Source organism: Apodemus sylvaticus, chromosome 17 (genome assembly GCF_947179515.1).
Source record: "Apodemus sylvaticus chromosome 17, mApoSyl1.1, whole genome shotgun sequence".
In the NCBI taxonomy this organism is placed as follows: domain Eukaryota; kingdom Metazoa; phylum Chordata; class Mammalia; order Rodentia; family Muridae; genus Apodemus; species Apodemus sylvaticus.
This window is the reverse complement of record NC_067488.1, coordinates 59,471,433-59,486,028: the sequence shown is the minus strand read 5'-3', so window position 1 is coordinate 59,486,028 and position 14,596 is coordinate 59,471,433.

The following is a 14,596-nucleotide window of genomic DNA, read 5'->3' as shown; positions in this document are numbered from 1 at the left end:
TCAGGAGCTCAAATGTCTAAATGATTTTGCCTCATGCAGCAGAACAGATCTCTTGTTTTGATCACACATATCTCTGATTCTGCTATTGCGGATTTGATTTATTGAAATCAGAAACTTCTGGGGGATCAGGGGTACATAAAGGTTATGAGCAGTCACACCCCATGGCAGGAAATTGAAATCAAATCTAGACAGAGATGACGCTGAACTGTGACACCCTGGTGTAGCTTGACTCACTTGGCTGGTAGGTCTGGGTAAGAGTTTTCCCTCAGAATGCTGTAGCAGGCTAGCTGTTTGGTCTTTTTATACATCTCAGTCACATGTGGATAAGTTACCACAGGAAGGGGCGGGAGAAATCTTGGAGTACTCCAAATGGTTTGTTTTTATTTACATAGATAAACTCTGTGTGAGAGTTTAATAAAGTTGTAAGAAGGACTCACTCTCAGCCATTCTGAAAACCCCTCCTCCAATGAAGTCATATGATAAGTTTTCTACAGAACAGGTTTGTCCTGTCATAATGGGATCATTCCCCAAATACATTATTGAAAGAATCGCACATGTTACCCTGGTGACCAATTCACTGTGTGAATAGGGTGTGAGACAGGGAGGTTGAGAATAGCATTCTAAGGCTGGAATGTTACATGTCTTAGTCAGGGTTTCTACTCCTGCACAAACATCATGACCAAGAAGCCAGTTGGGGAGGAAAGGGTTTATTAACTTATACTTCCACATTACTGGTCATCACTAAAGGAAGTCAGGACTGGAATTCAAAGAGGTCAGGAACTTGGAGGCAGGAGACAATGCAAAGGCCATGGAGGGGTTACTTACTGGATTGTTTCTCCTGGTGCTTGCAGCTTGCTTTTTTATAGAGCCCAGGACCCAGTATTTATATATATTCATATATATGTATCTATACATATATATGAATATGTGTATGTATACATGTGTATTTCTTATATTTATATTTCTTATAGTGCTTTTGGATGGTACCACCCACAAGGGTCCCTCCCCCCTTGATCAATAATTGAGAAAATGCCTTACAGCTGGATCTCATGGAGGCATTTCCCCAACTGAAGCTCTTTCCTCTGTGATAACTCTAGCCTGTGTCAAGTTGACCCCCAAAACCAGTCAGTACACTAAGGAAGGCAGATCTCAGAGCTCATTCTAGCTTTCTAGTTTCCATTGTAAAGTGCCCACCTGCAAACTGGCCATACTGTTGTGGGCACCTCTTTAGTCATCAACGTTAATACAACACCAGCACACATGGGAATGCATGCGGTTCCTAGCTGCAGTGATTTCTCAGTGAAACCATTTGATATGGAAATCATAATAGTAATCTGTCTCAGTCTTTCTATCACCCCCTTTCTCTTTTTTTTACCATTTTCTGTCTGTCTTGCGGTCATCCATGTCCCCAGTGTCAGATGACTCAATCTGGACATCACGCTTACCCCTGTTTCCCAGCTCTTAATATCATTCCTTCAAGTCAAATTCAAATTTGTCTCTTTACTGTTTTTCTTCTCCTGATCAGGAAGGAAGTGCCCGATACTGTTTCTTTTGGCTCAGGGAACCAGTAACTGAGGACAGAATTAATGGAATATTTCACATACACCGTCAGGACAGAAGGCAAATGTAAGGAACGTGGGATTAAGTGTTGGAAGGAAAATAAGATTCATAGCTAGAGGACATTTGCATTATGCGCCAAGTCCGTCTCGACAAGAATCGACTGTTACACACAGTAACAGACTGTTATGTTTGACGATTAGTGATATGTATTCTCTGTCAGCAAAACGAGCAGATTCAAGCCAAATTAAAGTATAAAAGCAGGTTTATTGGGTGTGTAGCTCTTGGGAAAGTTCATCAGCCATACAGGAGGGGGTCAGTAAAGTTGCCATGCAGACGGAGACAGAGGGAAGAGGGAGAGAAACGGAAAAGCATGCACAGAGAGAAGAAAGATGCAGAGAGACAGACAGACAGACAGACAGACAGAAGACAGACAGACAGAGACACAGAGACAGAGAGAGACAGACACACACACACAGAGACAGAGAGACAGACAGAGGAGAAAACCAAAATAGCTGGATTTGTATAGCTAGGTGAGAGAAAGCCCAGTCCCTACGTTGTTAAGTTCAGCATAGAGGGGTGGAGTATGTCCTCTGTGCCCTGTGACAGGTAGGGACTGAGGGATGCTGGGAGAACCTGCAGGCCAGGCCCACTTTGGTATGTTAGATATGCACCTCAGCGGCTTGTCCTGGGCTTAGAGACAACTGGTTCCTTGGCCCACCCCACTCCGGCCAGAACCCATCCACAGTGAAGAGCTACATGTTAGTGTCCTTATCACAAATGTTAAGAGTTCTCCAATAGCTTCCTGTCTAGACCTTATGGGGGAGAGAGATTATCACAGAAGCCTCTACATCTCCCATTCTCAACTGTGAGTCTGTAGTTATTCATATGACAGCAAATGAAGCTTCCTTGCAGTTTATAGTCAACGGTAGCACAAATCAAGGACTTCCACATGCTTTCTGGCTACAGCATAGGTCACAGCTGTCTGTAGTTTCGTTGTCTAGTTTCGCTGTCTGTGGTTTCACCATTCTCTTCCATGCATCTGGCTCTGTTCCGTCATCTTTTCTTCCAGTTTCTTGACCCCCCCCCCCCCATTGAAAGCACCTTTCCATGGACCTGCCTTTCTCTAGTTTTTCCAGGGACACTGTAGCCTCTGCAAACTCCTCTGCTGCTGCCACTTTGCCTTCCCTCGGAGCCTCCGTGGGTCTCTCAGGCTCCTCTGACCTTCTCTGAGGGGTGGGTGCCTCAGGTTTTCATCCTGGGTAGCGATGACTTGTTCCTGGATCTGGTTTGGCAGCACAGCCTCTTCCATCTGTTCCATTTAGTGTTGGGTGTGTGTATATGACTTCGGAATTGACCATTTGATATTGGATAATTAATTAGGAGGTCTCCTTCCTGGGAAAGACTAGTTCTCTGTCTCTTAACAATCATTAGTTGGTTGTAGTTCTTTGTCTTGGGGTGGAGCCCATGATATTGACCCCTTCCTGGTTAGCATGTCTATGGGTATTTGTCATTGTTTATGGCTTATTTAGGCAACCATATTGTTGAGATGTTATAGGTATAGCATCCCTGTTATTTTTAGACACAGTCCTAGCAGACTTACTGGTCATCTGATTTTTACAGCCTATCTCCTGCCTATTCTGTGATGTTCGCTGAGCCTTATGTTCTGGAGTTGTAGTGTAGATATATCTGGCAGTGGTTGCTTTCTGCTGAAAATGGAGGTTTCTTTAGTGATAAGTGAGAGCTACACTTATCTGGGGGTACAAACATAAATATTTAGAATGTATCCAGGAGTTCAGCTTGTTGAGGCCTGCCCCCTAGCACAGCTGTAGCCATTTTGTTCCATGTCTGCCAGCTATTTCATATCGTTGCTGTAATATGCCTGCCAGTCACTGATGCAGAAAACTAACCTGACTCAGAGCAGGGTCAGGCTGACCACACCCTGTTATGTTCTTTATGTTCTGAGGTTTGCTAATCTTAAGACATTCCACACCTATAAGCTTCACACAGGACCCGTCCAATCAAAGGTCAATATGAAATGTTATGTCTAAAATGGCTTTAGTCAGGGCTGACCACCATGCAGTACTTTCAGCACCTGCATAAGAGCTCATTGTGGTTTTTGAAGTTTTGGCCTTTATAAGCGGACAGAAAGATGTTCTGGGTTGCAACTTCAGTCCCAAGTTCTGAGCTACAGCCATGATCTATCAGTCTTTAGGTCTGATGGGGATGGGTGTTCATGTGGTTTGTGGGGCAACACTTGAACCCCAACAATTATGATCTAGTAAAGTGGTAGCAGTATGTTCTGCTCTAAGATCCATACCCTCTCTAAGCCTGAGCAGCTGTCCAGGTTCTTAGTATCAAGTATGCTTTCTCTCCCATTGAACAGGCATAAAGTCCAAGTAGACAGCGGTTGATTAGTGCCAATACATGAGCACCATGCCTGCATGTGTAGGCGTGTCTTGTCATACTGGTTACTGTTGTGGTTCACAGGCATCATCTAAGACCTCAGGAGCTTTCAGGTCAGATCCAGCTCAAATTTTCCAAGTCCTGTGTATGAAGAATGTGGCCTCTTCAGCAAAAGTGATTAGCCTTCTGCCTCTGGGAGGTAAACAAGGGCAAACAAGGCTATTATTATAGCCTACATACTGCTTTGGGAGTCTCTTGGAGAACCTGACCAAGAACTTGAAAGATTTCTCATACCTGGTACTGAGGCTTCTGATGAACCGTCTATGACTCTTGGTGGATTGTCAGCATTGTCAGCTGAAGTGTCATGACTTCATTTATGTGATATATATATCACATAATATACATATCACATTACATATCTATCACTTCTCTATCATCTGTCTGTCTATCATCTATCATCTATCAATGCATGTATATCTATGCATGTTTATCTTATCTGTCTATCATCTATCATCTATCTATCAATGCATGTATATCTATGTGTGTATGTATATATGTATGTATGTATGTATCTATCTATCGTGAATGTAATTCTTTGAAGGTTTTCAAACATCCTGGGTATTATTTGTGCTTCCTTCCTCCCTCTCCTTCTGTATTTTCTTCCCTTCACCCTCCCCAGTAAAGTGCCCCTTCCTCCTCCATTAAAGCATTGAGATTTCATAGCTGAGTGTCTGTCTCTTCCTTCTTCTGCTGCTTTTGTTTACAACTGACTTCTCCTAATTACTATAAAAGCCTCAGTCAAACTCTGCCCTGGCTAATTATCAGCATTTCTGAATTCGGATGTAGAGAGGCTAATACTAAGTATGCAAGTTTCCTTCTAACATCAAAGCACATTTGAAGTAATATGACTGTGGCCTGGGGCTATGTGATAGGTCACTAGGTGGTCTTAGTTGTAACACATCCTAAATTACAGGCTTACATATAAGTTAATCATTTTGGTCCAATGCCTTGACTCTGTCTGACACAGCTTTGGTCTCACTCCTGTGTCACTGCATTCCTTCTGCTCATCTGTACTCTCTTAATTGCTTTAGTGTATGTGTTAGTGCAGTTGTCTGTTATCTCTCCCGAAAGCCTTATCTATATGATTTTCATAGCTTAATTCTTTTCATACTTTTAAAAAAGGATGACCGAATAAATGCTTAATGACACGCATATTTCTAGGCTCAGAATACACACCAATCTCAAGCTCATTATTTTTAATAAGCCCTGTAATTTGTATATTAAGTTCAAAGTATATGCATGTTTAGGATCACATGCTTGCCATGATGCATAAGAGATAACACATGCTTGGGTGAGCATCTTACTCCTCTCAGATCATCAGTATTTTCAGGTTTTCTTGGGCATCTTCCCACAGTCACTAGATACTTTCTTTCCCATGCTAGAATAATCATTTGAAAACTCACTCAGCTGGATGTTAGAAAAAATCATTTAGATTTTAATTGGATGTTCAGCAGCTCTGTGAGATTTTGCTATAAAGACCTTGAAATCAGCCACTAAATGAAAAAGAGGGATAACTTCTCTGAATGTTATTTTCAATTCTCAGTACAGCAGAAATACAAACTGCAGGAATTAAAAAAAATGTCAGAAGAGAAAGTTTATAAAGTGAAGTCCTTAAAATGGGCTGAAAGTAACCCTGTGATAGCCTGCGCTGGTTCAGTGCTGTGAATCTAGGCCTCAAGACATTGGAGGATGGAGTCACAGAAGCCCAGTCCTGTGAGCAGGCATTTACTATGTACTACTGAATTTCTCACACAGCAAGTATGAGGTACCTCCCCAAATGTACACATTGTGACCCCACTTGGGAGAGGAGGGGAGGGAATTCACATATGACTTTGTAGAGGGACAGAGGTCTCCAGTACTGATAAAGTAGAGAGAAGATTGCTGAGCAAAATCAAGGGAGAGCGTCAAATGCTTGGGAACATGCAAAACCATTTGTTGTACTTGGCGTACAATGTGAGAAGTGGAAGAAGGTCCTGGGTGGAAGCAGAAAGAAGGTGGGGTGTTGCAGGATAGTTGATCATACTGTGAGCCCCAAGATTATGAACTAGAAAAACCCAGTAGTGTGACTCAACCCTAGCACACACCTTTCACCCAAGAACTTTCTGTTTATTGACAACAAGTAGTTATGGTGTGGCGCAGCCTGAGTACACACCTTTAATCCAAGATCTAAATAAAGTCAACTCTACGTCAGGAGGCAAAAAAAAAGTGTCCAGATGAGAGAGAGTGAACATATGAAAACCCAGGAGAGAGAAAAGAAGGTCTTTGACTTGAAGAGCATTTAAGACAGAATGAAAAAGGAGCAGGAGCTTTTCCCCTTCTGGGACATCTGAGGTGTAGGAAGGTCAGCTGGGTGCTTTCTCTGCCTCTCTGAGCTAGCAGGTTTTTACCCCAGCATTTGGCTCCTGAGTCTTTGTTAGTAAAATCTAACAGTTGGGATTTTTGTCTGTAAAGCAACAGTGTGGTGAGTTCACAGTGGTATTACTGAGATGAGCTTATCCTTTAGGAAGCAGGAGGCTGAATAAAACATGAGGCATGACTTAGGAAACCCACAGTCAGTGCTGGGTAGAAGATGCCAAGCAGGATGGGGAGAAGAGCAAGGATGGAACATCACCGGGAGGTATTAAAAAAAGTAGAAACTCAGCTATGAGCTTTAAAGCTGTGATCTTAGGGAGACAACTGGTCTACTAGCTAAGGCCATCAAGGCAGAGACCAGTGGGTGAGCAATGGTGGTTTCATTAGAAGAGATAAACACAGATATTCTTGTATAAACTCTGTCCTTTGCCAGGTCAATTCCTTGTGACCAAGGCAACACGATGGCCAATGAATGCATCTCTTTTCTTTATAATTTACTTAGTTTGTAGTATTGTGCTATTAGCAACAGAAAACAGACTGAGGTGATGTCTACTCTCTCTGTGCTATGAAACAGTGTGGCTGTGGGCTTTTGTAGGGGGTAGAGTCTCTTCAGCTTATCAGAATTTTGATGGTCTACTGAACATGTCCAAGGGGACACCTATTGATGGAATAAGTTTATGGTTTTTCTTTTTGCCTTCAGTGGATTTATATCTGCAGCCCAATTAAGTTCTTGTTTAATTTCTGAGCTGACATGTACTGGTTCAAAATTTTAGAAGTTTCACAAATGTTCAAAGCAATGGCAGTTTTCTTCCTTTATCCTTTGGCTCAAAGCACATTTTCCTGTCTAGATGGGTGAGCATCCGTCTTAAGGCTTAAGTGAAACACTTTGTGAAATTAACATTGATTGCTGTCATAGCCTGTGTTTTATTTACATTTTCTTTAGTTGATTTTATCCTACTTTTTTTCCTTTTTTGATTTTAATACAGATTTCCATCCCAGAATTCTATTTGACAACATTGGCTTTAAAATACAGAAGGCAGATTTTCTTCTAGAAAGAAAACAACAATTTTTTTTTCTCTCTACATTGCATTTGGCACATAAGGAGAATTCTAATATGAATTAAAAGCTATCTCAAAATCAGCATGTAATTTTCATTTTCTGAAGAAATAAATAAAAACTGGGAAAGTATGGCTCAAAGGCATTATTTTGTAATTACAGAAAAATAACTATCAGCAGTCTTTTTGAAAAAGAATTTTGTTCTTTAAGCAGATAAGAAACTAACAAAAAAGCCCATTGAATTTTATCTTCAAATGTCTTGAGGTAAATGGGAGCTATTTTTGTTATCAAAATTTCTATTTCTGGTATTTTTCCTAAGGAAACAACAGATAGTCAGAAACTCTTAACATTAACTATTCGCTGATTTCATGTTAGAATTTTAAGAATCAGAGATAGGGATTAGGATTGATTAGAATTAATTTCTCTCTTTATAAGAAAAAGAGAGGCAGGGAGGGAGGGAAGAAAAGGGAGAAGAAATAGACTAAGACCGTGTTTTGTTCCTTCCTTTGTAGATGTTATGTAGCTCTGAGGGTTTTTCTGGCATCTTATAGATTGGTTATGAAAGCAGAAATGTTCCCTCAATGTTGATAACACTGAGGAGCAGTTTGAAGAGGATGGATAAACCACAAGTGAGTTGTAGCTTGGTGCTAACATGTTTAATGGTTTGTAGCTTGAAGGGTCTTAGAGATCCATGAACCACTTCATGGGCTTTAATTCTGCTGGCCACTTACTCTCTTCTTACTAGCTCTAATATGGGCACAGGTAAAGCCTCTCACCAGACCCAGCATCAAAATTCAAGACTGATTGACTAGCACAGGTATTAAATATAGCCTCTGTGCACATCCTTGAATTTTTGGAGAATTACCATTGTAGGCTTGTAGGTTTTCAAAGCCTACTTTAAAACTTGGACCTAAAAGCTTTAACCTTCCATTTAGCCCACCACCTACCAGAGGTAGTGGAAAGGAAAAATTAATAGGGAAAAGGAGGATGTAGATCTGTTTAGAAATAGTTCTTTGTGGGAGATTCCAAACTGCGTTGTTAGGGCTATCAACAGTTCAGGTCACATGAATCAGCACTGATATCTTGATCCACTCATAAACCCAATTCATGAATTACTAACAGCAGTTAGATACAGAAGAAACTGAGAGGCTCTGTCAATTAGCCTGAGTTGGCAGAAGTGGCAAGAAGTTGCCAGAACACCACCAGAAGTTCTATGGTGTATTTCTCTCTATTAAGTCATGACAAACGATGATCATAAAAGAGTGGCAAGGCGAACCGATACCACACATCATCAGTGAAAACCTCAGCAAAGCCCAACAAAGACCAGCAAAGAGTGACAAGGTGAACCAATGCCACACAGTGCCATACACTGTCTGTTGGGTTATATTTATACCCTTTTTAAGTATCACATGTTCTTTCAAGCATCCACTTTAGCAAAACATCACATGTCCTTTTCCCAGGAAGCTTCCAGAAAACACCATGTATCTGTTCTCAGCAACCATCCATCCACATGTCTGCCTCAGCAAAAGCATCCTCTCATAAGACAGTTTCCAGGAAAGCATCACATGTCACAAGTGAGTCTCCAAAGAAACTGGAAATTTCCACTTCACACCATGGTTAAGATAATGGGCAATAAATATAGTTATCAGTCTTAACAAACCAAGTAATATCAATTGAAAGCTGCATCAGGTTTACTATACAGCAAGCCTAGATTTTACTTAATGGAGAAACTGATGAAGCTAATATAAAATATAGAGCTTATAAAATTAACACTCTGTAAACAGCTACTCCCACTTGGGTCCAAGCAGAGATACAGTCTTAAGGAGGCTCTGGGGTCTCCAATAATCAGGGTGATGATTTGGATTTCACCCTGTGCTTGGAGAACACCTGTGCTTCTCACTTGGAGATTTATAAACTCCCTGCATTGTGAAAAGAACTTGGGATTTATTCATTAAAAAAAAAAAAAAAAGGTAATGGTATGGTCTATTCCATTTCTAGTAACAAACTCCCAGAAGTTAAGAAGTTGTCTTTGTTTCTTTACACTGAAGCACAAAGAAAGTCTCTGCTTTTGGCAAATGTGAATGGTCAATTGGAAGCCAAACTCAGAGAATGCTTTCTTTCTCTCTCTCTCTCTCTCTCTCTCTCTCTCTCTCTCTCTCTCTCTCTCTCTCTCTCTCTCTCTCTCTCTCTGTGTGTGTGTGTGTGTGTGTGTATGTGTGTGTGTGCGTGTTTTGAGATAGGGTTTCTCTGTATAGCCCTGGATGTCCTGGAACTCACTCTGTAGAGCAGGCTGGCCTCCAACTCAGAAATCTGCCTGCCCCTGCCTCCCAAGTGCTTAGAATTAAAGGCATGGGCCACCACTGCCAAGCAAAGGAAATGTTCAGGGCATAGATAGGCCACCAAGTTATTCCTCAGCTAATAATCATTTTAACCTTTTAAAATATTTGAGGATTTGATCTTCATATATTTGAAATTTATGCACCTAAAAGATTATTAATTTAAATAATAACTGAAAGGGCTTGATTTTTCAACCCTACTTTTAATAAGGGTTCTCAAATTTTTTGACCGCCCTTCTAGCCCACCATCCAAATGTAGGAAAGAAAAGATGGTAAATAGGACAAGGGGATGTGGACCTGTTTAGAAGTAGTTCAGTAGTGTCAGGATACCAAACATGAATTAGCAGCAGTGGCAAGATCTAGTAGAAACTGGCAGGCCTCTGCCGAATGGGCACTAATTAGCAGGAGCAATCAGGACCAGCCAGAATGCCAGGAAAAGTTCTCTGCTGTGCCTCTCAACAAACTGAAGATTAGTAAAGATGAAGACACTGGACAAAAATCACTGCTCTCTCCAAACATCACGTGTCCTCCCATGGGTCTAGCCTCAGCAAAATACCACGTGAGTCTGTGTTAGCAAAACACCACATGAAACTTCACGTGTTCAGAAACTTCCACTTCAGGGATACAGATGTTTCAAAGGTGATAAAGAATTAAAGTGATTCATTCAATTTACTTGCAGATCATATTTTCCACACCACTGCTGTGTACATGTCAGAGGAAATGTCTTATTCTTTCTCCAGATATGCTAGAAGAGAAGGGTTGCTCTAACAGGCAACTTGATGCTTGATATTTTAGAACAAGCATGTTTTATAGCTGAAATGCTCCAAACTTCTTGAAATGTTCTTTGAAAGACTGCAATTCTCCTAAAACATTTTTTAATGTGTTTTAAAAATAGTCCAGTGAGATGGCTGTATAGGTAAAGGCACTTGCTACCAACCTGAGTTCTGTCCCCAGATATCACATGGTGGGAAAAGAGAACAAATTCCTGCAAGTTGCCCTCTAACACCCATATGTATATTATGGTAGGTGCATACCTCCTCTGAAAATAAAATAAAAATAAATAAATGTCACAAAAATTAAAGGCAATACATGAAATTTAATTTTGCAATTATAATAGAAATAGTCACAAGATATTCTGACAGTAGTATAATGAAGAATACACAATTGTTGGTAGATGAATTAAAATTCAAATCCAGGATACAGAAGATGATATGGTGAGTGGGGAGGTATTAAATGGGATTACTGAATATTATAAAATGTATCTTTCCAAATAAATCTCTATGTTAAATATGATCAGATTTCTCATAAGACTATTGAAGTTCACAGGGAAGAATAAAGATTCATGCATAAACAACTTTATTTGGAAAAGGGAATATAGACGTTTTCCCTTTTGGATTGTCCTGTTTTCCCTGATAATATTTTGTACACTCTACATGTTTCTTTGTACATATATATAAATAGCAAAATTTAGCACTGTGCTTTGGTTTGAAACAAATAGCATCTTAGATTTGTAAAGAATATTTTAAGGAAGTAACTTCACTAGAGACTTTCTAGTATGATTTGCAACAGACATTACAGGAAGGAGAAAGTACTGCCTTGCTATTTCTTACCTGATTTGAGCATCAACTCCCATGAGCTACAGAGGCAGAACTATGTTAACCCCAAGAGTCTGAGTGTGTGGTGTCCTCATCACTTAGATCAGCAAATGAAGCCTTCTGTTTAAACGGAGGTCTCTTCAAATCATTGTTTAACTTTTCCATTTCATTGAGCACTGGCAAACTTGGCTCTCTCGTGTGTATGTGAATTGTCACAGTTGTGATTTGCTAACAAGGGCTAAGGCAAGCTAGAAAGTTCACTGAATAAGTTCCCCGGAGCATCGAGTTCTCACTTAATTTAATTAAGTACTTAATTAATCAAGCTGCTAATGGCAGTTTCTTTCTTTCTTTCTTTTTTAATAAAACACTGTACAACTGTTAGGATTTAAATCAGGCTAGGAAACAGTTTGCCTTTAAAAAAACAAAAAAACCAAAAACCCTGAAACTTTCGTCTGGAGTAATGAGTACACCTTCTACAGGTGTTTATCTTCAAAGCTTCTGAACAAAGGCCTTTGAAATAGAAAAGCTTTTTCTTTCCTTTCTGCTCTTGAGATTGAGGCTTATGTAGACTGACAATTTTATTGATTCTATTTCTAACCAAAGGTTGTGCAGGAAACCGAAAGCAAAAGCTATTTTCCCACTGCAAAGCATTCCTTCTTGTCATTTCTTATCAAAAATCAGACTTTTGTGTTAATTAGTATATCGAAAATATGATTTTAAGGGCTACATCTCAGTTTGAAAACTTGTCATGTGTTTCACAGTCTGATTTTTACACACACACACACACACACACACACACACACACACACACACACATGAACATTTTACCTATGTTGCCTGAAAGTATAGAAAGGTGATATTAATGAGAAAGTAATGGCTCTTCCTCTCACATATCAACTATAGCTGTCTTATATTTGTGTATTTGAGGATGTCACTTGATTTTTGGACTAGAATAATCAAGAAGAGAAGCAAATGTCCCACAAACGCTGCAAAGGGAACCCTTGTTTGTTGTGTTGGATCTGTGTGGCAGGACCCATAAAGAGCTATGGATTTTCCTTTATTGCCAAATCCTGGCATAACTTATATAACCAAATATTCTTCTCCAAAGATATTAATATAATTTCACATGCAAAAAAATCAACCATCCATTCATCCAACCCACCCACCAAAACCAAAACCAACTAACCCACCAAAACCAAGCCAAACCAAACCAAGCCAAACCAAACCAAACCAAACCAAACCAAACCAAACCAAACCAAACCAAACCAAAAAAATCCTTTGACAAACAATCTGCCTTTTCTGTAAGTTCCTGTACTCTGGTGATCTAACTCAGCCTACAAAGATGGAGAAAACCCTCTAATTCCCTTCCCGAGACACTATATTATTTGAGATGCTGATGACCACAGAATAATTCTCCTTTTATACATCTATTCTTTCCTTTGAATGTATCAAGCAAATAGAAATTAATGATGAAAATATGCAAATATAATGAAAAATCTTAAGCTTATCCTTAGAACAGAAATAAGTTAATATGTCCACAAATAATTGTTCCATGATCATATAAATATTTATGAAAAATTTCAGTTCATTGCAGGAAACCTAAGATCTTCATGTGGTAAGCCTACTTCTATAAGTCATTCATTAATTTGATTAAAAATTATACCTTAAAATAGACACAGTATCATAAAGATTATAAGTATGTTACTTAATTTAAATAAATCATATAGACTTTCAAAAGTTCTTTTAAAGTGTTGGTGAGTTGGTTCACTTGGCCCCATGTCAAGGCCTAAAGTTCCTGGAGCTCAGATGGTGTGAGGGGAGAACAAACTCCCATGGCTGTTTCTCAGTCTCTACAAGCACACCATGGCCCCAAACCAAATAAATGTAAAAAAAATTAATTCCATTTGCTAACACATGAAAATGTATTCTAATGCAGTTAAATTTTAATAAAACATGTGCTATGAATAAATTAGTGTTTCTGACCATTTTCTACACTGTCACAGTGAGCAGAAATTATATCTAAGATTTTCTTGTTTCTAAAATTTTTCTCATTTTGCCTGAATTTTAAGTATTCTATCTCATCTATCAAGACAAGTCTGTTATATGTCATGTAAGACTCTGGGTATCATGAATATGCAATAACTTGAAAAGCTTTTAAATGTTTAAGAAGTCCTTAATGGAAATAGTGCCTTTGTCATTATTCCTGGGTCTATGTAATTAAAAGTAGCTCCAATCAAGTGACTTCTCTTTACATACACTGTTCACATGGTTCACACGTTCACACATACTTCTTTTTTTTTTTTTTTTATTTTCAGAGCCAAGGGAGCATTTTTATTTTTTATTAGATATATTCTTTATTTACATTTCAAATTATTTCCCCGTTCTTAGATCCCCCTCCCTGAAAGTCCCATAAGACCTCTTCCCTCCCCCTGTTCCCCAATCAACCCCTCCTGCTTCCCTGTCCTGGTACTCCCCTACACTGCTGCATTCAGCCTTTCCAGGACCAGGGTCCTCTCCTTCATTCTTCTTGGACATCATTTGATATGTGAATTGTGTCTTGGGTATTCCAAGCTTCTGGGCTAATACCCACTTATTAGTGAGTGCATACCCTGAGTGTTCTTTTGTGATTGGGTTACCTCACTTAGGATGAAATTTTCCAGTTCTACCCATTTGCCTAAAAATTTCATGAATTCATTGTTCACACATACTTCTTAAAGGCATACTTTAGAATGGGAAGTCTGTAGCAAACATATGAGAGCCCTGGGTGGATCTATGACATGTGACGAACAAGTCTACTTGCTTTGTTGGTAGTGGTGCACATCTGGAAATTCACATGTATGTGCATGCTGTGCTGATGGACTAGAGAGAGCTTGTTCATGGCATCATGTTTCAGAGAGATTAAAATTCACATCACATGTTTCAGCCAAAGTTTCAGTGTTACCAAGGTTCCTCAAAAAAAAAAATCATTTTTTTGGTGAGGGAGGGTTCACAATTTCTGTCTGACATTTGACTCTTTGGTGCACAGACTTGATTGCTAGAAGGGATCACTAGATAGCAAGTTGGTTCTCTCATTGTAAAATTCCCCATTAATTCCTATGTGACAGTTTTCCTACCTATTGGAAATCAGTACCCTGTAGGCTATTTCATTAGGAGTGGTAACGTGGTGACTGTTACAGTCTTTTCAGGCTGCTATAGTAAAGTAGCTTAGCATGAATAGTTTATAAACAATAAAAT